General features: G+C 39.6%; 1 protein-coding gene across 4 annotated transcripts in view; it reads left to right on the forward strand.

The window, feature by feature from the left end:
- Window positions 1-24574, forward strand: part of SYNDIG1 (synapse differentiation inducing 1) — a 195862-nt gene that overhangs the window by 142003 nt on the left and 29285 nt on the right. The gene's annotated exons all lie outside the window — the stretch shown is intronic.

Below are 24574 nucleotides of genomic sequence, written 5' to 3' on the forward strand. Positions count from 1 at the left end.
AAGACTGTTCCTAGAGCTCACTTCGAGGTGCCTTGAAGGCCCAGTCAGTTCAGTTAAGCGTCTGCCTTCAGCTCAGGTTATGATCCTAGGGTCCTGGGATCAAGCCCCGCATCAGGCTCTCTGCTTAATAGGGATTCTGTTTCTCCTTCTCCCTTTGCCCTTCCTCCTCAGTCATGATCTCTCATTCGTTCTCTCTCTCTAAAATAAATAAAAATCTTTAATAAAAATAAAAATTAAATTAAATTAAAAATTATCTGCATTCCTGAGATTATTTTGAATATTTTGCTTGATTGTTACAGTGCCTCACATTCCTTTGGAAATGGCATGCAGAGTTTGAAAACCAAATGATCTTATAAGAGGCAAATCTTCCTTCTAGAGCCATCTGTGTCCACATGCAATTTGGAATCACCCTGTCAAGGGCACCTGGGAGCAGGTCTATGCATGTAGCATCACACACGAGAGAGCCAAGTGCTAATCAGCTAGACCTCTGGTAATGGCACCATCTCTGATTCCACAGCAGGATGCCTGAGTCACACGCACCGCCCACAAAAGAAGCTCAGATTTATGCAGTGCCTGATTGCTCCGGCCCTCAAGCTGGTTTTAGGTAATTGGCAAGGTATCTCGCAAGGAACACTCACAGCATGGCATGATTTATTATGCGTGAATGTTGAATCATGAGAAATGGAGTTGCCCAAAGTTCAGCTGACATGCTAAAGGAAGCCAGAGCCCTGAGTGCAACCGCTGGCCTGTCCCACTCAGACAACCGTGGGTGTTCTTTGCTGGATGTGTACTTGTCACCTCCCAGGGAGGGGGCCTTGTGCCATGGATGAAAGGGAGTTGTTCCAGGCAGTTTGGTCTTCTAGAGAAAGTTTCTCTCTTGCCTGTAGGACCTTCTGTCCAGTTAGGAGGGGGAGCTGGCATCTCAGTTGTTGGGTCAGAGGGACATTTTCTGTCCAGGGTGGGTTCTCAGGCACAAATCACGGAGGATTATCTAGAATCTCTCCTATGTGTGAATCTGGAGATGCTTAGGATAGTCTGGGTGCTACATGAGAGTTGTCTTGATTTCTGTTCGTGGAAGTAGCATTTGCCCACATACAAGGCTCCCTCCACTCTGCCCACCACATCCTCTGGGAATCCTCAAACTCTCTCTATACAAAGCTCTTGTCATCATTGTGCCTCCCTCAGTCCCTTTGTCTGACTCTAGGGCCTCACGACTTGTTTTCTGAGACATGAAACATGTTCCAGCCCATAACCCTGTTCTGGAGCCTCCATTACTAATTTATCTGCCAAGACAGATATGCCCATGTGGGTCCCCAGCTCACAGACTGCAGGGGCTCTCGCCGGTCTGTAGAACAGACTGGAGACCTTCTGCCTGGACTTGGGTCTCTACCTTCAACAGCCTATCCTACGCTCAGCCCTAAGACATATTGGGGTTCACCTGCCACCTCCCCCTCAGGAGGCTTTGTCCCTCCAACCTTGTGGTCTATTCATTTGGTCTGCAGAATTCCATGCTGGGTGCTCTCTCTCAGGCCCTTCTTGGGCTACCCAGGCCTTCACATAATACAGCCTCGCCAGGGAAACATCCTAGTACTTCCTGGCTGTTTCCGTTCCCTGGTGCCCATCTCAGATGGGTGAGGGGACCAACATGGCTCAAGACTCATAGGGAATTGGGCCAGACCCATCTTTCTGTGGGTGTCAAACATTATCCCCAGGATGGGATAAACCTGTAACTCAGGAGTTCTAACACAACATTCAGGGAGTACATGGAGCCCTCCCTGCTGTCCTGTAATTTCACATCTTCACGGGAGTCTTCCTGCTTTATCCAAGTCACTTGCGTGACTATGCTGCATTACATAACCTCTTCCTGGCAGTGACAAAAAAATATCGCCCTGGTGAATATTGCATTAATTTATATATCGAGTTCTCTTAAGCACATGATTGGTTAAGTGCAGGTGAGTTCTGCTTGCTTCCATTCTTGGTATAACAGCTTTTCATGAGAAAGAACAATTTTTTTTTAAATGTTATGTTAGTCACTACAATGCATGATTAGTTTTTGAAGTAGAGTTCCAAGATCCATTGTTTGCATGTAACACCCGGTGCTCCATGCAATGCGTGCCCTCCTTAATACCCACCACCAGGATCCCCCTTCCCCCAATCCCCTCCCCTCTAAAACTTTCAGTTTGTTTCCCAGAGTCCACAGACTCTCATGGTTCATCTTCCCTTCCAATTCCCCTCCTTCATTTTTTCCTTCCTTCCCCTAATGTCCTCCATGCTATTCCTTATGTTCCACAAGTAAGTAAAACCATATGACAATTGACTTTCTCAGAGAAAGACCAATTCTTTCCAAAAATTCTTTATCATTCCTCATCACTTCATGAGCAAGGAGGCCCCAAAGTGAGTTGGTATATCTCACAAGTAAGTGAGGTCTTCCCTAGATAAATTCTGCTTTTTCCCTTAAATAGAGAGTCTGACTAAAGGTGAAAGTAATGGAGAAGTGGTGGCTTAGAGTTAGGATTTTAACTCTTTGTGCCCAGGACAGAAATCAAGTGTGTCCCAAGCACCAGCCCCCATCTGACTGGAAAGATGGTGACTAGCCTTCTGACATAGACTTCTTGGTGTTCCTGCCTTAGAGCTGGGGAGAAAAGAAGTGCTCGCCCATCCCGTGTGACATGGTGTGTCACAAGCCAAGAAACCAAAGAAGGGCTCTGGGAGCTGGGCTTGCAAGTGATTTTAGCTGATTTTATGGCCCAAGAACTTAACAGAACTCAGAAGCTAGGGGGAAAGTCTTAAAGCAGACTCAACCTTAGCTGTGGCTCTAAATATATCTTAACTCAGAACGAGTCCCCCTTAGCTCCCAACATAGAATTATAATAGTAGTCTGTCACCATCAAGAAGTGCGAATTAAGGGTTTCAGCACATGGGGGTTGAGAAGCAAATGATTTTAAGAGTTAGGCACTTGGGGAATGGAGAGTATCCCTCATCTAAAACATCACTGTTGGCCACTCAGAGCCAGGGCATGTCACCCAGCTGCATTACATAACCTCTTCCTGGCAGTGACAAAAAAATATCGCCCTGGTGAATATTGCATTAGATTATATATCGAGTTCTCTTAAGCACATGATTGGTTAAGTGCAGGTGAGTTCTGCTCACCGCAGGGACAGAAATAGTGACAGTAGCCATTGTCTCCCAAGCATTTGCATGTGCCAGGCAAGGGTTAGGCATTTCATGAGTGTTATCACACATGCCCCTTTCCGATGCTTAGTTGACAGGAGAATTGCTTTATAGATAAAGAAACCGACTCTCAGCGAGATTAGGTAATTTGTCTGAGGCCCCACACCATAACGGCCGGTGATCAGGACACAGACCTGGGCTGGAGACCTGCCTCAGAGCACACACGTGTTTTTTTTTGTTTTGTTTTTGTTTAGTTTTTTTTAACATAAAATGTATTTTTTGTTTCAGGGGTAGAGGTCTGTGAATTATCATTCTTACACAATTCACAGCACTCACCATAGTACATACCCTCCCCAATTTCCAACACCAAGTCACCCCATCTCTCCCACCACCCTCCACTCAGCAAACTCTGTTTCCTGAAATTAAGAGTCCCTTATGATATGTCTTACTCTCTGGTTTCATCTTGTTTCATTTCTCCCTCCCTTCCTTTATGATTCTCTGTCTTGTTTCCCTATTTACTTATATCAGTGAGATCATATGATAATTGCCTTTCTCTAGTTGACTTATTTCGCTTAGCTTAATACCCTCTAGTTCCATCCATGTTGCTGAAAATGGCAAGATTTCATTTTTTAAAAGATTTTATTTATTTATTTGACAGAGATCACAAGTAGGCAGAGAGGCAGGCAGAGAGAGAAAGGGAAACAGGCTCCCTGCTGAGCAGAGAGCCCTATGCAGGGCTCGATCCCAGGACCCTGGGATCCTGACCTGAGGTGAAGGCAGAAGCTTTAACCCACTGAGCCACCCAGGCACCCCAAGATTTTATTTTTTGATGGCTGCACAATATTCATTTTCTTTATCCATTCATCTGTTGATGGACATGTAGGTTCTTTCCAGTTTGGCTACTGTGGACAATGCTTGTATGAGCACTGGGGTACTCATGCTTTGTTGGATCATTACATTTGTATCTTTGGGGTAAATATCCAGTAGTACAATTGCTGGGTCATAGGTTAGCTCTATTTTCAATTTTTTGAGGAAGCTCCATGCTGTTTTCCAGAGTGGCCACACCAGCTTGTGTTCCCACCAATAGTGTAAGAGGGTTCCCCTTTCTCCACATCCTTACCAACACCTCGCTTCCTGGCTTATTAATTTTAGTCATTCTGACTGGTGTGAGGTGGTATCTCATTAAGGTTTTGATTTGTATTTCCTTGATGCCAAGGGATGTGGAGCACTTTTTCATGTGTCTGTTGACCATTTAGATATCTTCTTTGCAAAAAATCTGTCTTCTGCCCATTTCTGGATTGGATTATTTATTCCTTGAGTGTTGAATTTGATAATTTCTTTATAAATTTTGGAGATTAGCCCTTAACGTGATGTGTCATTTGCAAATATCTTCCCCCATTTTGTCAGATGTCATTAGTTTTGTTGATTATCTACTTTGCTGTGTAAAGCTTTTTATCTCATGAAGTCCCCAATAGTTGCTTCCTTTGCTTTTGGCAATGTTTCTAGGAAGAAGTTGCTGTAGTGAAGATTGAAGAGCTTGCCACCTTTTTCTCCTCAAGGATTTTGATGGATTCCTGACTCACACTGAGGTCTTTTATCCATTTTGAGTCTTTTTATATGTGTGGTATAAGGAGATGGTCCAGTTTCATTCTTCTGTGGCTGTATAATTTTCTCAACACCATTTGTTGAAGAGGCTGTCTTTTTTCCATTGGACATTCTTTCTTGCTTTGTTGAAGATTAGTTGACCATACTGTTGAGGGTCTATTTCTGGGCCCTCTATTCTGCTCCATTGATCTATGTGTCTGTTTTTGTGCCAGTACCATACTGTCTTGATGATTACAGCTTTGTAATATTACTTGAAGTTTGGAATTGTGACACTGCCAGCTTTGGTTTCTTTTTCAACATTCCTCCAACTATTCAGGGTCTTTTCTGTTTCCATACAAATTTTAACATTATTTTTTCCATTTCTTTGAAAAAATTTGAGAGTATTTTGAGAGAAATTGCATGAAATGTGTAGATTGCTCTAGATATCATAGACCTTTTCACAATTTTTGTTCTTCTAATCCATGAGCATGGGACTTTTTTACACTTTTTTTGTACCTTCCTCTAATTCTTTCATGAATACTCTACAGTTTTCTGAGTACATACTCTTTCCCCTTTAGTTAGATTTATTCCTAGGTATCTTATGGTTTGGGGTGCAACTGTAAATGGGATTAACTCCTTAATTTCTCTTTCTTCTGTCTTGGTGGTGGTGTATAGAAATGCAACTGATTTCTGTGCATTGATTTTGTATCCTGACAACTTACTGAATTCCTGTGTGAGTTCTAGTAGCTTTAAGGTGGAGTCTTTCTGGTTTTCCACAAAAAGTGTCATATCACCTGCAAAGAGTGATAGATTGACTTCTTCTTTGCTGATTTGGATGTCTTTAATTTCTTTTTGTTGTCTGATTGCTGAGGCTAAGACTCTTAGTACTATGTTGAATAGCAGTGGTGATAATGGACATCCCTGCCGTGTTCCTGACCTTAGTAGAAAAGCTCTCAGTTTTTCTCCATTGAGAATGATATTCGCTATGGGTTTTTCATAGATGGCTTTGATGATATTGAAGTATTACCTTCTATCCCTACACTTTGAAGAGTTTTGATCAAGAAAGGATGCTGTACATTGTAAAATACCTTTTCAGCATCTATTGAGAGTATTATATGGTTCTTATTCTTTCTTTTGCTAATGTATTGTATCATATTGATTGATTTGTGAATGTTGAGCCAACCTTGCAGCCCAGAAAGAAATCCCACTTGGCTGTGGTGAATAATCTTTTTAAGGTACTGTTGGATCCTATTGGCTAATATTTTGGTGAGAATTTTTGCATCTGTGTTCATCAAGGATATTGGTTTGTAATTCTCCTTTTTGATGGGGTCTCTGGTTTGGGGACCAAGATAATGCTGGGCTTATCATATGAGTTTGGAAGTTTTCCTTCCACTTCTATTTTTTGGGAACAGTTTCAGGAGAATAGGTATTAATTCTTCTTTATATGTTTGGTAGAATTCCCCTGGGAAGCCATCTGGCCCTGGGCTCTTGTTTGTTGGGAGATTTTTGATGACTGCTTCAATTTCCTTATTGGTAATGGGTCTGTTCAGGCTTACGATTTCTTCCTGGTTCAGTTGTGATAGTTTATATGTCTCTAGGAATGCACCCATTTCTCCCTGATTATCTAATTTGTTGGCATGTAGTTGCTTATAATATGTTCTTATAATTTTATTTCTTTGGTGTTGTTTCTGATCTCTCATCTTTCATTCATGATTTTATTTATTTGGGTCCTTTCTCTTTTCTTTTTCTTAAGTCTGGCCAGGGATTTATCAATCTTATTAATTGTTTCAAGGAACCAGCTCCTAGTTTCATTGATTTATTCTGTGTGTTTTTTGTTGTTGTTGTTTGTTTGTTTGTTTGTTTTGCTTTCTATTTCATTGATTTCTGCTCTGATCTTTATTATTTCTCTTATTCTGCTGGATTTAGGCTTTATTTGCTGTTCTTTCTCCAACTCATTTAGGTGAAGGGCTTGGTTGTATATGGTCTGTCCATTCCAGTGAGAGGGGTGTTAAGGCCCCCTACTATATTTGTATTATTGTTGATATGTTTCTTTTATTTTGGTATTAATTGGCTTATATAATTGGTTACTCCCATGTTAGGGACATAGATATTTAAAATTGTTAGATCTTCTTGTTGGATAGACCCTTTAGTATTATATAGTGTCCTTCCTCATCTCACATTATACTCTTTGCCTTAAAATCTAATTTACCTGATATAAAGATTCCCACCCCAGCTTCCTTTCGATGTCCATTATCATGGTAAATTATTTTCCACCCCCTCACTTTAAATCTGGAGGTGTCTTTGGATCTAAAATGAGTTTCTTATAGACAGCATATCAATGGATCTTGTTTTTTGTTTGTTTGTTTGTTTGTTTGTTTAATCCATTCTGATATGCTGTGTCTTTTGATTGGGGCATTTGACCCATTTACATTCAGTATAACTATTGAAAGATATGAATTTAGTGTCATTGCATTGCCTGTAAGGTGACTGTTACTGTATATTGTCTCTGTTCCTTTTCAGTCTGTTACTTTTAGGCTCTCTCTTTGCTTAGAGCACCCCTTTCATATTTCCTGTAGAGTTGGTTTGGTGTTTGCAAATTCTTTTAGTTTTTGTTTGTCCTGGAAGCTTTTTATCTCTCCTTGTATTTTCAATGAAAGCCTAGCTAGATATAACTTTCTTGGTTGCATATTTTCCTCATTTAGTGTTCTGAATATATCAGGCTGGTCCTGTCTGGCCTGCCAGGTGTCTATGGATAGGTCTAATGTTTCCACAATTGTAGGTTACAGACCTCTTATCTTGATCTGCTTTCAGGATTTTCTTGTTGTCTCTGAGACTTGTAAGTTTTACTATTAGATGGTGAGGTATTGACCTATTTTCATTGATTTTGAGGTTGGTTCTCTGTGCCTCCTGGATTTTGATGCCTGTTTCCCTCCCCAAATTAAGGAAGTTCTCCAATATAATTTGCTCCAGTATACATTCTGCTCCTCTCTCTCTGTCTTCATCTTCTGAGATCCCAATCATTTTAATATTGTTTCATCTTATAGTATCACTTATCCCTCAAATTCTCCACTCATGATCTAGTAGTTGTTTATCTTTCTTTTTCTCAGCTTCTTTATTCTCCATTATATGGTCTTTTATATCACTAATTCCCTCATCTGCCTCATTTATTCTAGCCGTTAGAGCCTCCATTTTTTATTACTCCTCATTAATAGTCTTTTTTATTTTGACTTGTTTAGATTTTAGTTCTTTTATTTCTCCAGAAAGGGATTCTCTATATCTTCTATGTTTTTTTTTTTCAAGCCCATCTGGTATCTTTATAATTGTCATTCTGAACTTTAGTTCAACATCCTATTACTGTCCATACTGATTAGGTCCCTGGCAATTAGTACTACCTCTAGTTTTGTTTTTTGTTTTTGAGATTTTTTTCCATTTTGTCATTTTGTCCAGAGAAGAGTAAATGAATGAGAGAACAAAATGCTAAAAAGGTAACAGCAACCCCAGAAAAATACAAACTGAACAAATCAGAAGAGACTTGAAATTGGTGGGGGGGAGGAAAAAAAGAAAGAAAGAAAAGAATATGATCAGACTGGTGAATAGAACATAACCACACCCTAGATTTTGAGTGTATTTTGGTCTGTTAGAAGAAACTGTCTCCCAAAATTTCGAAGAAAGAAGAACTTATTTATATACAAAAATAAGGATAAATATGATGAAGGGATGGACTGTGACTGTAAAGATGAAAATTTAAAAAGATTTGAAAAAAAGAATTGAGAAGATAAAAAGTTGGTTGAAAAAAGAAAGAAAAAAAATTTTAAACATACAAAAAAAAAAGAGGGAGAGAGAGAATGTGATCAGGTGGGAGACTAGAACAAAGCCATATACTAAGTTTAGGATATATTTTGGTCTGTTAGAAGGAATTGTATCCCAATATTTTAAAGAAAAAGAATATATATATATATATATATATATATATGATGTATATGTATATACAAAAAATAAGGTTAAATACAATGAAGGATAGAAAATGACTATAAAATGAAAATTTAAAAAGATTTTATTTTTTCTTTTATCCCAAATACATGTAATTTTTTACTTTATTTTATTTTTTCAGTGTTCCAAAATTCATTCTTTATGCATCACACCCAGTACTCCATGCAATACATGCCCTCCTGAATTAAAAAAAAAAAAAAGTAATTGATAAGATGTTACTTGAAAAAGAAGAAAAATTCAAAAAAATAGAAAAAAGAGAAAAGTAAAAAAAATAAATGTAAAAAATTCACTTTGAAAGACTGAAGAATCATGGGGGGGAAAGCTATGAATTCTATGTTCTATATTCTCCCTAGCACTGGAGTTCTGCAGTTCTCATTGATAAGTAAACTTGGTCTTGGCTGGATGTTCTTACTGATCTTCTCGGGGAGGGGCCTGTTGCAGTGATTTTCAACTGTCTTTGCTGGAGGCATAACTGCACCACCCTTACCAGGGACCAGGCTAAGTAATCCATTCTGGTTTGTTATCAGTGGCTTTTGTTCCCCAAAAGCTTTCTGTACAGCTTTGGAGGACAAGAATGAAAACAGTGGTCTCTTAATCTCTGGCCCCAGGGCAATGACAAACTCAGGGCCCCACTCTTCATTGCACCCTCAGAGAAAATCAGTCAATCGGGACTCTTGTCTCCCTGTTCAACATGTCTCTAACCCACCTCTCTGCAGAGCAAGCCAGAAGATATCTTAGCTCCATGCTGTTCAGATAAAGGGTCTGGGTCCCTAGGATTAGAATTTTCAAAACCATCTCAATGACATTCGTTCCCAGCTCTGTGACCCAGAGCAAGTTTCTCAGCTTTCCAGGGGCTTTATGATAAGACAAGACCAGATCAGTTAAGGCCATCCTGGCACTGCAGAGCTATTGTGTGCCCTGGGTGAATATGTATTCTCTGCATATTCAGTGGAATGGCACCATCTTATACCTGGACAGCCTCCCCATGTCCATATCTGCCTCCCTGAACAAAGGAGCATCCCCCAAGCCCCATGCAATCTGCTTGCTGGTCCCATGATCCACTTCCTAAGACACACATGGAACCCCTGTTGAGAAACACTGAGGCCTTGCAGGGCCCCCAGAATAGAATACAAACACTTCAACCCACCGCGGTGAAGGCAGCATGCCCATGATGTCTTGCCTGCATCCAGCTTGCCCGCTCCCACTATTGCAATTGCCAAAGCCTCCTGCCCTACCCACCTCTGAGCCCCCACCCAGAGGCTCTCTCTTTTTGCCTGCTCTCTGGTCATCATGCAGGAATACATGCTTATGTGAGAGTGAGTCACCTCTTTGTTGACATCTTTGAGTTCTGCTGTCTGCCTTGCCTTATAGTCCCCGGGACAGGAAGATCTTCTCCAGGATGTAAATAAGATTTGGAGTCTGAATTCTTAGCATCTGGAGTCAGGAAAGAATGGGCATATGATAAGGCTTTGGGGTGGCTCTATGGAAAGGACAGGGTCTCTCCCAAGTGGGGTGAGGGCTACTCACAGTGCTGATTAAAGTTGACAAAGGAGAACACATGGGTGATCAAGGGAGTTATGCATCCCTCTACAACCCCAACATTTATCATTATAGTGTTTGGTATTCATGGGATCTGTGGCCTAACAAAGGAGTATAATAAATACTCGTCCCTCTGCTTGATTGGTTGGTGTAAACACTGAGACATGGAGGCAACACTTCAAGAATAAAGAACCTGGCAAGCAAGAGTGATTTCCCCAAAGCTTTCCACTCTCATTGGCTGAAAAAGGCAATCTGGGAGAACTAATTTAAAGTCCCTTATTTAAGATTCTGGAGTGATCAAGGCAATATATTCAATTAGAGCTTAAAAATTGGGGCTAGGGAAATGCAATGAGAAGGATCACTTACACGCAGGAAATGAGCTAACCCTCCACTGGGTCCTTTTTTGGAGGTTGTCAGGGTATAAATAAGACATAAATATGATTAAAGTGCTAATTGACAAATTGTCGTCAAGGAGAGGTCCTGCTTTGCCTACTTAAATACTCAGAATATATTTAGAATATTTACCATGTGGAAATTAATGTAACTCAAATACAGGAGCCTTTCTTTTCAACACATACATGTTGGGGAAAGGAAATGAACAGAATGTAACAATAGCTTAGAGTTTGGACTATGCATTTGGAAAAGTCCTAAAAGATATGAATGGTGAGGTATTTTTAATGGAGCATTATTACTTTCAAGGACTTCTACCACCTGGCAATTAACCAGTTTATATTTCAAAGGAGTTTTTTCAATGACCTACTTTAATAAATGAAAGCTAATCATTGAAATTAACAAATGATTTGTAAATGTTTATCAAATTCTTACAGACATTAATGTAAAGTAGTTACGGCAGCTTCCTTGCTAATATTTTAACATACATCTAATTGGTCCTCATAGCTTTTTTTGTCTTAATACTTTACCCCTCCCACATGATACTCTTACAGAACTCTGGGTACCCTGACACCCATCTGAAATCAGCCCTAGGATAGGAGTTATTCTAGTGTGTCAGGAGACACAACTCTGAGAATCAGAGACACCATATGACCCACCTAAAATCCCTGGTTGGTAACTCAGGCCTGGTCTTCTTAACCCAGACCCTGCCTCCTTGAGGGTCTTCTCTGTAGCTCCTTCCTCTTCCTGAATTGGGATCCTACCCAAGTGTGAGAGGCCACATCTGAATTTCCTAACACCTTGCAGGGGGCCTGGGAGCACCCAGACACTACTGTGCCCTCCCCATTCTCCCCAAGGTCCAGGGCTCAGCAGGCTTCCTCCCTGTCCAGAACACACCCCAACTCCTCTCCAGGTGATCTCTTCTCACATGCACCTTTACAGGTCCTCAGTTTACCCCCACACTGCTGTCCCTGAGACAAAGGGTTAGTGGGATCTTTTATGTTCTACCTGGTCCATCCAACATGCTGCTCCCCAGAGCCCTGAGTGTCCTCCTGTCAACCCAGAGAACATAAGTTTGTCCTCCCTCTCCTCCCTGGACCTTAAGAGTTTGGTGGGGATCATTTGTAGCATCTGTGAGCTTGAATGGGAAATGAAGTACATCATGATTTTTACCAACCTCTAACTAAAATGTGGTGCTCTCTTCGATTATGAATGTAGGCAACAACCCACATTGTGGTGGCTACATCACCAGCAGAAACCACAGCTCTACATATCCCAAGATGTTATTTATGTTCATCACTACCTTGAAAACCCAAGTACTAGTTACTATTTAGTGCCTTAATAAAGTAGCACATTTGTTAACACGATCACAATTATGACTTTTTCACAGCTTTATTTCAGTGTATTTGGTTCCTACTATAAGCTTCTGCATTCTATTATGTGAATTTAAAGCTCCAGGGAAGGCCCATTTACTATGAGGGAACCAGAGGGGATCTGAGTCCCTGGGCTTACCCAGGAAAGCTATTTGGTTCCTCCTGTCTGAGGGCAGAAGGGAGCCCAAGAGGGGGGTCCAGCAGCTTCTCTACAAATCAGAGCCCTCGGCCTCCCCAGCACTGAGGGCCCTGCCTGCCTCTCCTCTGCTTGCCAGGGTTATTTCTCACCAGGCAAATTATGCTCCTGCTAGCCCGTTACTCTGCCAACCTACAAAGACCCCGAGGAGAAAAAGACATCATCCCAACAGCAGTTTCATTACCTTTACATTTTACTCTTGTCTTTTGAAGCTAGGAAAAGATGTTCTGTATTAAAATGTTCCTTCCTGCCGTGCATAATGCTAATGTCCTCTACATAATAAAGCTAATGGAATATTTTACACACTGAAAATAGATGCAGTGACCTTTTCTTCTTTCTGGAAGAGTCTCTCCTCTCCCTCTCTTTTTTTCTCCTCTCTCACTCCTTCCCTCCACCTTGCCTTTCCCCCACCCGCCTCCATTTCAGATGTCAGTCCCCTATAACTAAACTACCAGGGCATCTTCTGGAATTAGTATTTCCTCAATGAAGCAATAATAACAAAGGGAATCATCTGATAATACAGAGGGAAACAAAAGCACTCATTTCCTCCAGTTATGACCTCTCCAAAATATCAAGTTTTTGTATGAGAAGATTCAGATCTTGGGGAACAGATAAAAGCACAGTTCACAACCCGGATGGGGGAATTTTGTTTCAGTTAGACTCCTATAATTTAGATCTGTCAAAAGGGTCTAGAGGGAGGTTATGATATTGGGTTTATCATTTTTTTCCAAGCTTTATTGAAGTATAATTGACAAATAAAATTGACATATTTAAAGCATATAATGTATCACCTTTATGAATGCTGGAAAAGTGTAAAAGTCTGTGTAAAGCGTGAAAGTCTGACTTACTGGAGCCCCCAGCTGAGCCTGATAATTACTGGGTCCCAAGGATCCTTAACCAACGTGGGTACTGAGGACCTGGATAGGACAAGAGCAGCATGTCCTTGTAGGCTCCTCACTGGGCAGCAAGTTGGATTGTGCCTCCTCTAAGAAGCAGGCACCCCCAGGCCGCTCTGTCCTTAACTGTCACTTGTCATAGTTAGGTCTGTTCTTTTAATGTTGCCATTATTAAGGGAACTGGAGGTAGCAAGTCACTTGTACAGCATTAATCATGCCTCTTTCATTCTTCAGCATTCAGGAGGTGATAAGAGAAACAAGACAGAGGTCAGCCTGTTTATACCGGGCCCCAACATGGGACTTACCAAAAGGAATTGTCTGGAAGGGAGTGGGAAGTAAGAAGGAGCAAAGTTTAAAGTATTCTCTCTGTACTAATTCTCCAGGCAGGAGGGACCTTTTATTCTGGAGATTTTTCTTGTTTCTTACAATGGGAAAGAGGGTGACAAGGATGTTGAGTCTTCCAAAAGACACAGCTACACAACAAAGGAAGAACAGGAAGGAAGTTACAGGCCAGAGACACCTCTCAGATTCCCCTTTCCAATGTTTTCCTCCTCCAGCTGCCATCTAGGTGTTCCTGTTCCTAGATGAGTCTCATGGAAGCTGGTATCTAGAAATGGGAAACTGCATTTGCATGTGAGCACACATAGACCCACAATTTAAGAATTTTATGATACATTGTATTTATTTTTAATGTTTGTAAGTCAAATAAATGTAGCATTGGGATCATATAATAGTATAACCTTTACTGACTACAATATTTTCATTAGCTAACAGAAAACAAATATTTAGGGGTAAAAGGATGGTCATCTCCTAGATAGTGAACAGAACATGCCATATCCCTGACTCCATGTGGTGCAGCCCAACCTGGACTTCTTGTTTAAACTCACGCAGTACAGTATCCTCTGGTTCAGAGCATCATTGGGATGGAGGAGAAGGGGTAGAAGTAAGTCTTCTGTGTTCATGATGCCTACATGAGCTTGGTACATTGTCAATTTCTGCATGTGGAGCAGCTGAGGGCCAGGCCATTTAAATATTGACTCAAAATCCTAGCAGCTAGTAAGAGGAGAACTACCTTATGACTCCTCCAGGAAGATGTGAATTCTTCTACCTCAGGGACCTTGTATCATTTCCTGCAAACTCCCACAATCTGTTATTCTTTCGGGTTTTACAGTGAAAATTGAGTTTTACCTCTACATTTTACTTAGGATGCTGATCCAGTTATTTCTGGAAAATAAACCACCTTATACCTATTGGCAGAAAATGACCATTTCATTATGCTCATAGTTTCTGTGTGCTAGCAGTTCCAAAGGCACCGTTGGGATGGTTTATCTTTGCTCTCAAAATGTCTGGGAAGGTTCAAGTCTGAGATGACTTCACAACTTGGGCTGACAACAAATGTGCTGTCTTTGCAACCATGTCTGCTAACTGAGGCTGACTGTCAGCTGGGACTTTAACCAGATCGTCCACAGGAGTATCCACTGTGTGTCCTTCCAAGTGATCTCTCCACATGGACTAATTTGAGTTCCCTCACAACATGGAAGCTACATTCTCAGAAAAAGTGTCTCAAGTTATCAAGGTGGAACATGAGACCTTGCATGAGCTAGCCTTCAAAACCAGGTAGCATCACTTCTGCTAGGCTGTACTGGTACAGCTTGTAAAAGTCCATCCAGACTCATGGGAGAAAACATAGATGTCAAGGCTCTAGAAGAATATGAGGGATAGTAAATATTGTAGCAGCCATTTTGGGGGAAAATATAGTCTGTCAGAGCTGCTTTTGTAGGGACAAAGAAAATTAGACACATAATATATTTGTATTGTCAAGTTTATAGGAAAATGAGTAATGACAGAACAACTTTCTTTCCTAAATATTATATTGAAAAAGAATATGTCAAATTAACAAAACTTTTGAGACCGAAAGTCCCTTCTGGTTTCTGAGGTCATGGCATTATTACAGACATCTTTACTCAGAAGCTATTATATTTACCAGCACATGTTGGCATGATAAAAATGATGATAAACACATTGCCTAATGAAGATAGAAGGGTTGAGAATCTTGTGAATCTTTGATCAGCAAAGCAAACAGCACTACGATAGCAAGGCTAAAAAATAGCATTAAATATTTTAAATTATTTTAAAAATAAGCTAAGTTGGCACATTTCTATAAATATCTACCACCTGATGCTATGTGTATGTAGAGAAAAGAAATAGAAACTGTGTCAACAAAAGAGCCACCTTAAAGCATTTATTCATCTTCAACATGAACCTCATTTGTTATTCTAAAATCAAAGTGCCAGGAAAACCTATCCTATTTGCTTTTGCTACTTAAGTAAATAATTTATCACATCATAAGTGCATTTTGCTTCCAAGATTTGAGCTTGGCTTAACACAAGGTTAACACCAATTGGGCACACTCTCTTCTTTTATGTGGCCATTTACAAAATTTATCATCTAAGATTTGCTGAAATACTATATTTCTAAGTCAACACCCTGCTTATTCATATTTTTAAATAACTCTTTTGCTAATTGGGCCCACACTCCTTTGATGATAGGTCTGTGAGGATCTCATTACTTCCTCTATTCTTCTCTGCTACAAGGTGGTCTCTGTTTTTGCTGCTGCTGTTGTTGTTTGGTTGGTTGGTTGATTGGTTGGGTTTTTTTGATAGGGGGGATATCTCTACTCTGGAAGTATTGCAGAAAGAGTTGGTCATTCTTTATGCACTGTACCTCAGGCCCACTGTGCACTCCAAAAAATGATACTTAATCAGAAGATCAGAGAACAACCCCTCCTCTCACATCCTGTCACTGCTGCATAAGCCTCCAGTATAATGACCATGGATTTGAGCAGGGAGAGATGAAAGACATAAACTTTGCTTAAAGAACAGTATATACAGAAGCCCCAAAGCCAGAAGGGAAGATGAAAATAAGGACATTAGAGGATTTTGAAACTTTTCATACCTAAAGCTACAATAAACATCAAAAATGTTCTACTCCTGGACAAATTAATAAAAATTACCATGCTAAATGTTTATTTACCTCAATATCTACTGTCCTAGATGACAAAATATTGCAAGGCATTCTGGAAGTCAAGAAAAGATTGAAAAGACAAGCAATCATAAGAACCAAACTCAAATTATGACTCAGATGTCAGCTGATATTATCAGAGAATTTAAAAGTGTGATCAATATGTTAAAGCTATAATGAAAAAGCTTTAATGATAAATGTAGAAGACATGCAAGAACATACAGGTAATGAGCACACAAAGATGAAAACAGTAAAAAGGAAGAAGTTAAAAACTGCAACAGAAATGAACATTTTTGTTGGTAGACTTAACAGAGATAAGAAAAGAATCAGTGAACTTGAAAATAGGTCAAAAGAGGTCATCCAAACTAAAACTCAAAGAGGAAAAAAGAATGGGGGAAAAGAAGGAACAGAACATCCAAGAACTATGGGAACAGATACAGTGATGTAATATGTAATATAATTGAAATACCAAAAGAAGAAGAAACAGATAAAATATTTAAAGAACTGATGGCCAAAAGTTTTCCAGTATCAGTGACACTGTTCCAAGAAGTGCAGAGACCACCAAACAGTACTGAAACAAAGAAACAAAAAGTAGTTATGACATATTTAAACTGTAGAAATTTGAAAACAAAGAGAAAAATCTTAAACATTCCTGAAGGTGCATGAAAACATCTGATCTATAGAGAAGCAAGTATAAAAATTGCAGCAGACTTCTCATCAGCAACCATGCAGCTAAGAATGCAATTGAGTACAATCTGTTAAAGTGTTTTAGGACTAAAACCAATAAACATAACCCTCAAACCTAGAATTGTATGTCCTTCAATAAGAAAAAAAAAATGTGTGATACTATCCTTCAGAAGTTGAGGACAAATAAAAACTGCTTCAGACAAAAAACTGAAGGATTTCATTGACAGTAACCTGGAGTCTAAAAGAAATATTAATTTTCTTCAGGCAGCAGGAAGATGATACAGTTAGAAAATTAGATCTACATTTTAAAAAGGAATAAATAAAAAGGAATAAAAAAAGGAAGAAATAAAAGTTAAATGTAGTCTTTTACTTTTCTTAATTTATCTCCAGATTTACTGTCTATTTAAAACAAAAATAGTAACAGTGTATCAGATAATTATACACATGTGAAAGTTAGAATTAACAACATGTCACAAGGGAGGAGAGGAACGATTAGGGAGGATTATGTCATAAGATACCTGCATTACACATGGGACAATGTGTTATTTGAACGTAAACTTGGATTGGTTTAAACTGTTACTGTAACCCTTGAGACAACCAATATATTATATATGTAAATATATTATATATAAATATATTTTAATATATAATATATTTACATATATAATATTATGTTAATATATTATATTAATTATACATATTAATATATATTTTTATATTAATGTGTATTTTATATATAATTAATTATATATTTTCTATATTATATGTAAATTTTATATATAATAATTAATATATTAATATATACTAATTATATATTAATAGATATTATTGATATATTGTATTAATATGATATTAATTGAATATGATTTATTATATTAATTATATAATATATTAATAAATAATATATAATATGTAAATATATAATTTAAAATATATATATATTTTAAAAGAAGTATAAATGATAAATCAATAGAGGATATCAAGTGGAATCATATAAAATGGTCAAATAAGGCCAGGAAAGCTAAACATAAAGAGGAAAATAGAAATAATAGATACAATAAATATGCAAATTTGGCAGATACTAATCCAGTTATATTATTAATCAATTAGAGGTAAAGGGTTTAAAAACACTAGTTGCAAAACAGAGATAATCAGACTGGTTAAAAGAAAAAGGAAAATGAGACCCAACTATATGCTGTCTACAGTATAAACTGTTCTGTCTACATTTATTATAGAGGGCACAGCTTGCATGGAGCACTGGGTGTGTTGAAAAAATAATGAATACTGTTTTTCTGAAAATAAGTAAATTGGAAAAAAATATTAAAAAAAAAAAAAGAAAGCAGTCTCAAAAAAAAATGTAAAGACCCACATACACTAAAGCTAAATATTAAAAGTAAAGACAGCATGGTACTGGCATAAAAACAGACACATAGACCAGTGGAACAGAGTAGAGAGCCCAGATATGGACCCTCAACTCTATGGTCAATTAATCTTCGACAAAACAGGAAAAAATATACAGTGGAAAAAAGACAGTCTCTTCAATAAATGGTGCTGGGAAAACTGGACAGCTATATGTAGAAGAATGAAACTCGACCATTCTCTTACACCGTACACAAAGATAAACTCAAAATGGATAAAAGACCTCAATGTGAGACAGGAATCTATCAGAATCCTAGAGGAGAACATAGGCAGTAATCTCTTTGATATCAGCCACAGCAACTTCTTTCAAGATATGTCTCCAAAGGCAAAGGAAACAAAAGCGAAAATAAACTTTTGGGACTTCATCAAAATCAAAAGCTTCTGCACAGCAAAGGAAACAGTCAAAAAAAAACAAAGAGGCAACCCACGGAATGGGAGAAGATATTTGCAAATGACAGTACAGACAAAAGGTTGATATCCAGGATCTATAATGAACTCCTCAAACTCAACACACATGGAACAGGCAAACACATCAAAAAATGGGCAGAAGATATGAACAGACACTTCTCCAATCAAGACATACAAATGGCTATCAGACACATGAAAAAATGCTCATCATCATTAGCCCTCAGGGAGATTCAAATTAAAACCACATTGAGATATCACCTTACACCAGTTAGAATGGCCAAAATTAACAAAACAGGAAACAACATGTGTTGGAGAGGATGTGGAGAAAGGGAAACCCTCTTACACTGTTGGTGGGAATGCAAGTTGGTGCAGCCTCTTTGGAGAACAGTGTGGAGATTCCTCAAGAAATTAAAAATAGAGCTTCCCTATGACCCTGCAATTGCACTCCTGGGTATTTATCCCAAAGACACAGATGTCGTGAAAAGAAGGGTCATCTGTACCCCAATGTTTATAGCAGCAATGGCCACGGTCGCCAAACTATGGAAAGAACCGAGATGCCCTTCAACAGACGAATGGATAAGGAAGATGTGGTCCATATACACTATGGAGTATTATGCCTCCATCAGAAAGGATGAATACCCAACTTTTGTAGCAACATGGATGGGACTGGAAGAGATTATGCTGAGTGAAATAAGTCAAGCAGAGAGAGTCAATTATCATATGGTTTCACTTATTTGTGGAGCATAACAAATAGCATGGAGGACGTGGGGAATTAGAGAGGGAGAAGGGAGTTGGGGGAAATTGGAAGGGGAGGTGAACCATGAGAGACTATGGACTCTGAAAAACAATCTGAGGGGTTTAAAGTGGCGGGGCAGGTGGGAAGTTGGGGTACCAGGCGGTAGGTATTATAGAGGGCATGGCTTGCATGGAGCACTGGGTGTGGTGAAAAAATAATGAATACTGTTTTTCTGAAAATAAATAAATTGGAAAAAAAACTTAAAAAAAAAAGTAAAGATACAGAGGAAGCTGAAATGTCTATATGAATTTCAGATGAGACTGACTTCAGCACAAGGAAGATTATCAGAGATAAATAAATACATTGCTCAATGTAAAAGGGTCAATTCTCCAGGAAAATATAGCCACCCTAAATAGGTATGCACCTAAGAACAGAGTCAAAATCTAAGCCAAAAACCAGTAGAGAACTGGATGCAGTTACTGTAGGAGACTTCAGCACCCCCATCAGCACTTGATAGACCAACCAGAGAGAAGATCAGTAAAGACACAGAAGAATGAACACTGTCAACCAGCCTCACCCAACAGACATTAAAAGAACCCCCTATCCAACAGCAGCAGAGCACACTTCTTAAGTGCACACAGAGCATTCAACAAGATAGGCCACATTTTTGGCCACAGAACAAACCCTAAAATTTTTTTGGAGAATACAAAAAATTCAAACTACATTCTAGACAACCTAGATATCAAAGTAGAAACCAAGAGGAGAAAGATAGATGGGGATTTCCCAAATGTTTGGAACTTAAAAATACATACTTCTCCAGAACCCAAGGGTCAAAGAAGTTTCAAGAGAACCCTTAAATATTCTGACTAAATAAAAATGAAAATAAAACTTACTAAATTTATAGGATATAGTTTAAGCAGTGCTTAGAGGGGAAATCTATACCATTAAATGTATATATACAAAGAAAATTAATCTAAAATTCACAACCTAAACTTTAGCCTTAGAAAATTAGAAAATAAGAGTAAATTAAGGCAAAAAGAATGAAGAAAATAATTATCAATAGAGAAGAGAAAAGTAACATCAAAACCAGGGAAACAGTAGAGAAAAATCAACAAAATTAAAAGTCAGTTCTATGTAAGGATTTGAAAAGAAAAATCAATAAAATTGTAAAAGATCAATGAAATTAATATAGCTCTATCCCAGCTAACCAAGAAAAGTGAGAAAGAGAGGGAACACAAATTATCTGTGTCAAGAGTGAGAAAGGGTTGTCATTCCTGATGCCTTGAGAGAGAATAAGAGAATTTATCTAGAGTGGATAACTTTATTCCCATAAATTCAATAACTTAGATGAAAGGGACCAATTCTTTGAAAACAAACTCTCAAAACTAACTGAAAAATTGATAGAGAACTTGAATTGCCCTACAACCATGAAAGCCATGGTTCTCAGACTTGTCTGCATGTTGGAGCCACCAGAAAACTAGAAAACCTATGGATGCCAGTGTCCTACTCCTGGTTAACTTCATGTGGCTGGAGTGGGGCTGGAGTGGAGCCTGGGCACCCCAGTGTTAGGACCATCTGTGTAATTGAGTTGCCCAACCAAACTGCTTCTTCCCTGTGTCTCCACGTTCTGACATCCTTTGAGTAAAACAGTATTTCCCTACTCTTCAGAAGCTTTTCTCTTAGTGAATCTTTTAATAGTTAAAAACATTAAGTCTCCTCAATTCCAGTGACTGGTGTTGACTTTTATTCCCAGCCTTAGAAATGGGAAATAATGTATTCTTAACAACAAAATGTTTTGCTGACAAATGGAAAAGGAAGCCCTTTGTGAACCTGTGTTTGACTCTATAGTCTTGCCACCACACTGAGCACAGAGGAAGAAACCATGAAGAAGGAAACACTTCCTCAGGACTCCCTGTGAGTAAAACCTCCTCACCCAGATGGGTATAAACATGGAGTTATGGAATAAAGTGTTCACAGTTCTTTGGCATGGGGATCCCTGGGGCCTGGAGAGCAAAGTTGGTGATAAAAAATTGAGGAGTACATGCTCTTGGCTACAGCAGTATCTTCAGATCTTTTATTCATGTCATGTGTGTACAACGTGGATGTGAAATCATTTTAGATCATCTGTACTTAGGGCACTTAGATGAGAGAGGGGTAGTTGCCAGCCAGGAACAGGGAATCTGCATATAGAGGACAATCTGCATATAGAGGGCAAGCTGTCTGCAAAACTCTTCACTGGGCTGTCCTTGGCATGCTCACCTGCTTCCTTATGTAAAAATCTTTGGATAAAAAGGAAAAAGTAGAAGAATTAGCACTGTGATGTTTGTGTATTGATGTAAGAGCCATCATTGGAGGCTGCTTCACTCAAGGGTTCATTGCTTTACAACAGAAAGTTTGAAAGATTTTCAAGTGAAGATGATGCTCTATGGCTCATGGATATTTCTATGAAGCTGAATTCCCAGTCTTCCGTTGGTCAGCCCAGAACCGAAAGTGAAAGCCGGCCTCAGCTGTCAGATCTCAGGCAGGAAGGAAGTCAAGTTCATGCTGTACACTCTTAAAAGTCCCCACGTGGACTGTAAGATCTAGACCCAAAAAGGCAGAGGATGGTGATCTTCTGAGAATAGCAGCCATCATGAGCAAGAGAGCACTGCTCTGTGGCTTGAGATCCACCCTCCCCAGACCAAACTCACATGCTTATTGGAGGAGCCCCTGGGTGGGATGGAGCAGGGCCCACAGGCACCATATGGAAGAAGATTCCAGCAGGTGACATCAGTAACTGCCCCAGGCCACAGGGCCAGAGATGCTCTGACATAGCCTCTGCTCTGCCCTCCCTCTGACATTCTTCCTCAGAGAGCTTCAGACTCTGGCAGGGGCCTGCTGGACTGATATCACACACAAAGGCTGACTTCCTGGCTGAAATAGAGACAACATACATGCTCAAGGGAGACTGAAATACTCTTTAGAAATACAGCTCCAATCAGGTTGATAAGGAATCCTCTGCCACCCCTCAGAAAACAACTGTGGGATTTAGCAGGACCCTGGAGGGAGCCAGAGCTGTGCCCACCACTACTCTCTCTATCTGTCTTCATCAAATGTCATGTAAAGGGCCCAGTGGAGGCAGAATTAAAGCGGTGTTTGAGCTGTGGTAGCAGTGGACTTTTGGATGAGAAGCTGCACACACACAACACTTGGGTGAGGAAGAGGGGTTCCACGTGACCACTCTGAAGGCAGGGTAGGTGAAGACTTACTCTTACATACCCCTGTGTTCCCATCTCCCCATCAAAGCCAAAAAGACCTCCCCAGAGCAAGGGAAGCATTCCTCTGAAACGCCATGGATGGCACTACTACTTGCCTTGGCCAGACTTCCTGAGCCATGAAGATAGGTCCCCTGTCCAACTTCTTAATCAAGAGAGTCAAAAAATGATGTCTTTGATGTCAGGGCCCTTCAAAGAGTGATGGCTGTTTTAAAATATCAGTGTACCAAAGATAAAGACAATGATAGGAAGAAGAGAGAGGGAGGAAGAAATCAGGCAGAAAGAAAAATGGGGACCTCAGGGAAGAGGCACTGACATGCACCCTAACCCTTCCAGTGTTCCAGAACTTTCTAGAGTCCACAGTATACATGCATGTCACAGAAAAGAAGCTCACCATGGCCTATGCCATACTGTACCATGGGGACCCATGAAATCTGGGGGCCATCCATACATTTGTAAAGCACTGAGGTGTCAAAACTGAGTGATTTACAAAGCACGCAATAATGCCAGTAAAGAGAAATCCACAAGGTGGAGATTTTGAAAAATCATGTTAAAAACACCATTTCCATGGAGGTGGGTGACTGTGAGCAGCACAGGTTGCTTCCAGGAGCATCAACACCCAAGATAGACAAGGTAGCTGCTTGGGGACACTCGTCCTCCTGCCTGGCTCCACACTGGACATGCTGCTTTGCCATCAGGATAGCCGCACCTTGGGCCATGCACAATAACACAGTCAGAAGCTGGATGGCGGCCCCAGTGCCACAGGGCCCAGCTGCATGGATATTTCACTTCTCCACACTTTGTTTTATTCATCCATGAAATGGGAAATGCTGCTGGTGGTGATGATGCATATATAGAAACAGAACTATGGAGACTATAGAAAGAATGTTGACAACTTAATAATAAATAGACAGAGATTTTTTTTAATAGTTTTGTTATTTTTTCAGTTTTCCAAGATTCATTGTTTATGTGCCATGCCCAATGTTCCATGCAATAGGTGCCCTCTTTAATACCCACCACCACACTCACCTAACACCCCACCTTCTCTCCTCCAAAACCCTCAGTTTGTTTCTCAGAGTCCACAGTCTCTCATGGTTCATCTCCCACTCCGATCCTCCACCCCTTCATTTTTCCCTTACTTCTCTTAATGTCCTCCATGTTATTCCTTATGTTCCACAAGTAAGTGAAACCATATGATAATTGACTCTCTCTGCTTCACTTATTTCACTCAGCATAATCTCCTTCAAAGCATAATTTCATGATGTAAGATCTGCTGACATGTCTCGACCTTTAAGTGTCTCACCTGGAAACAAATAAGTAAAATTTACAAAAATGAGCCTAATAATTCCCCGTGTGTTTAGCACCTCCTTTGGTAAATAACATGCAAAATCATGTGCTATGAAGTCAGCCTTATTTTCAATGACCATTTAAAGATTGGTAATAACAAAAGCCTCCTTGGCTATTTCTATACCCCACCATCAGCTGACCTTTGTTTGAATAGTGGGTTTGCAGTGTGGATAGTTTCTAGAATCAGAGGCCCAATATTTGGATGGCAGCTTAGATTTCTGATAGTTACACCAACCAGGATTCTGGAAAATTGTGGACAGAAGGTTACCACTGTCCACCTCACGTATTCCTGTGGTCCTGTTCTCTGCCCTCAGAGGAGACCAGAATGGTTCTTCATTCTGCAAATGTGCTGCTGGAGTTCAGGCTACTGGCATGGGGTGAGGGAAGCGTAGCAGTGAGGAGCTAGGGAATTAGTTCATTTAAACCTTCCCAGATGTACAGAATTCTTGCCCCCTGGACTTACTGTCTAATTTAGTTACAGCATTACAGCCCCAGTGGAAATATGCATGAGATGCTAACTACACCATTTCAATGAGATTTTAACAAAAATTTTCCAGGGACTC

Source organism: Neovison vison, chromosome 8, assembly GCF_020171115.1.
Source record: "Neovison vison isolate M4711 chromosome 8, ASM_NN_V1, whole genome shotgun sequence".
Taxonomy (NCBI): Eukaryota; Metazoa; Chordata; class Mammalia; order Carnivora; family Mustelidae; genus Neogale; species Neogale vison.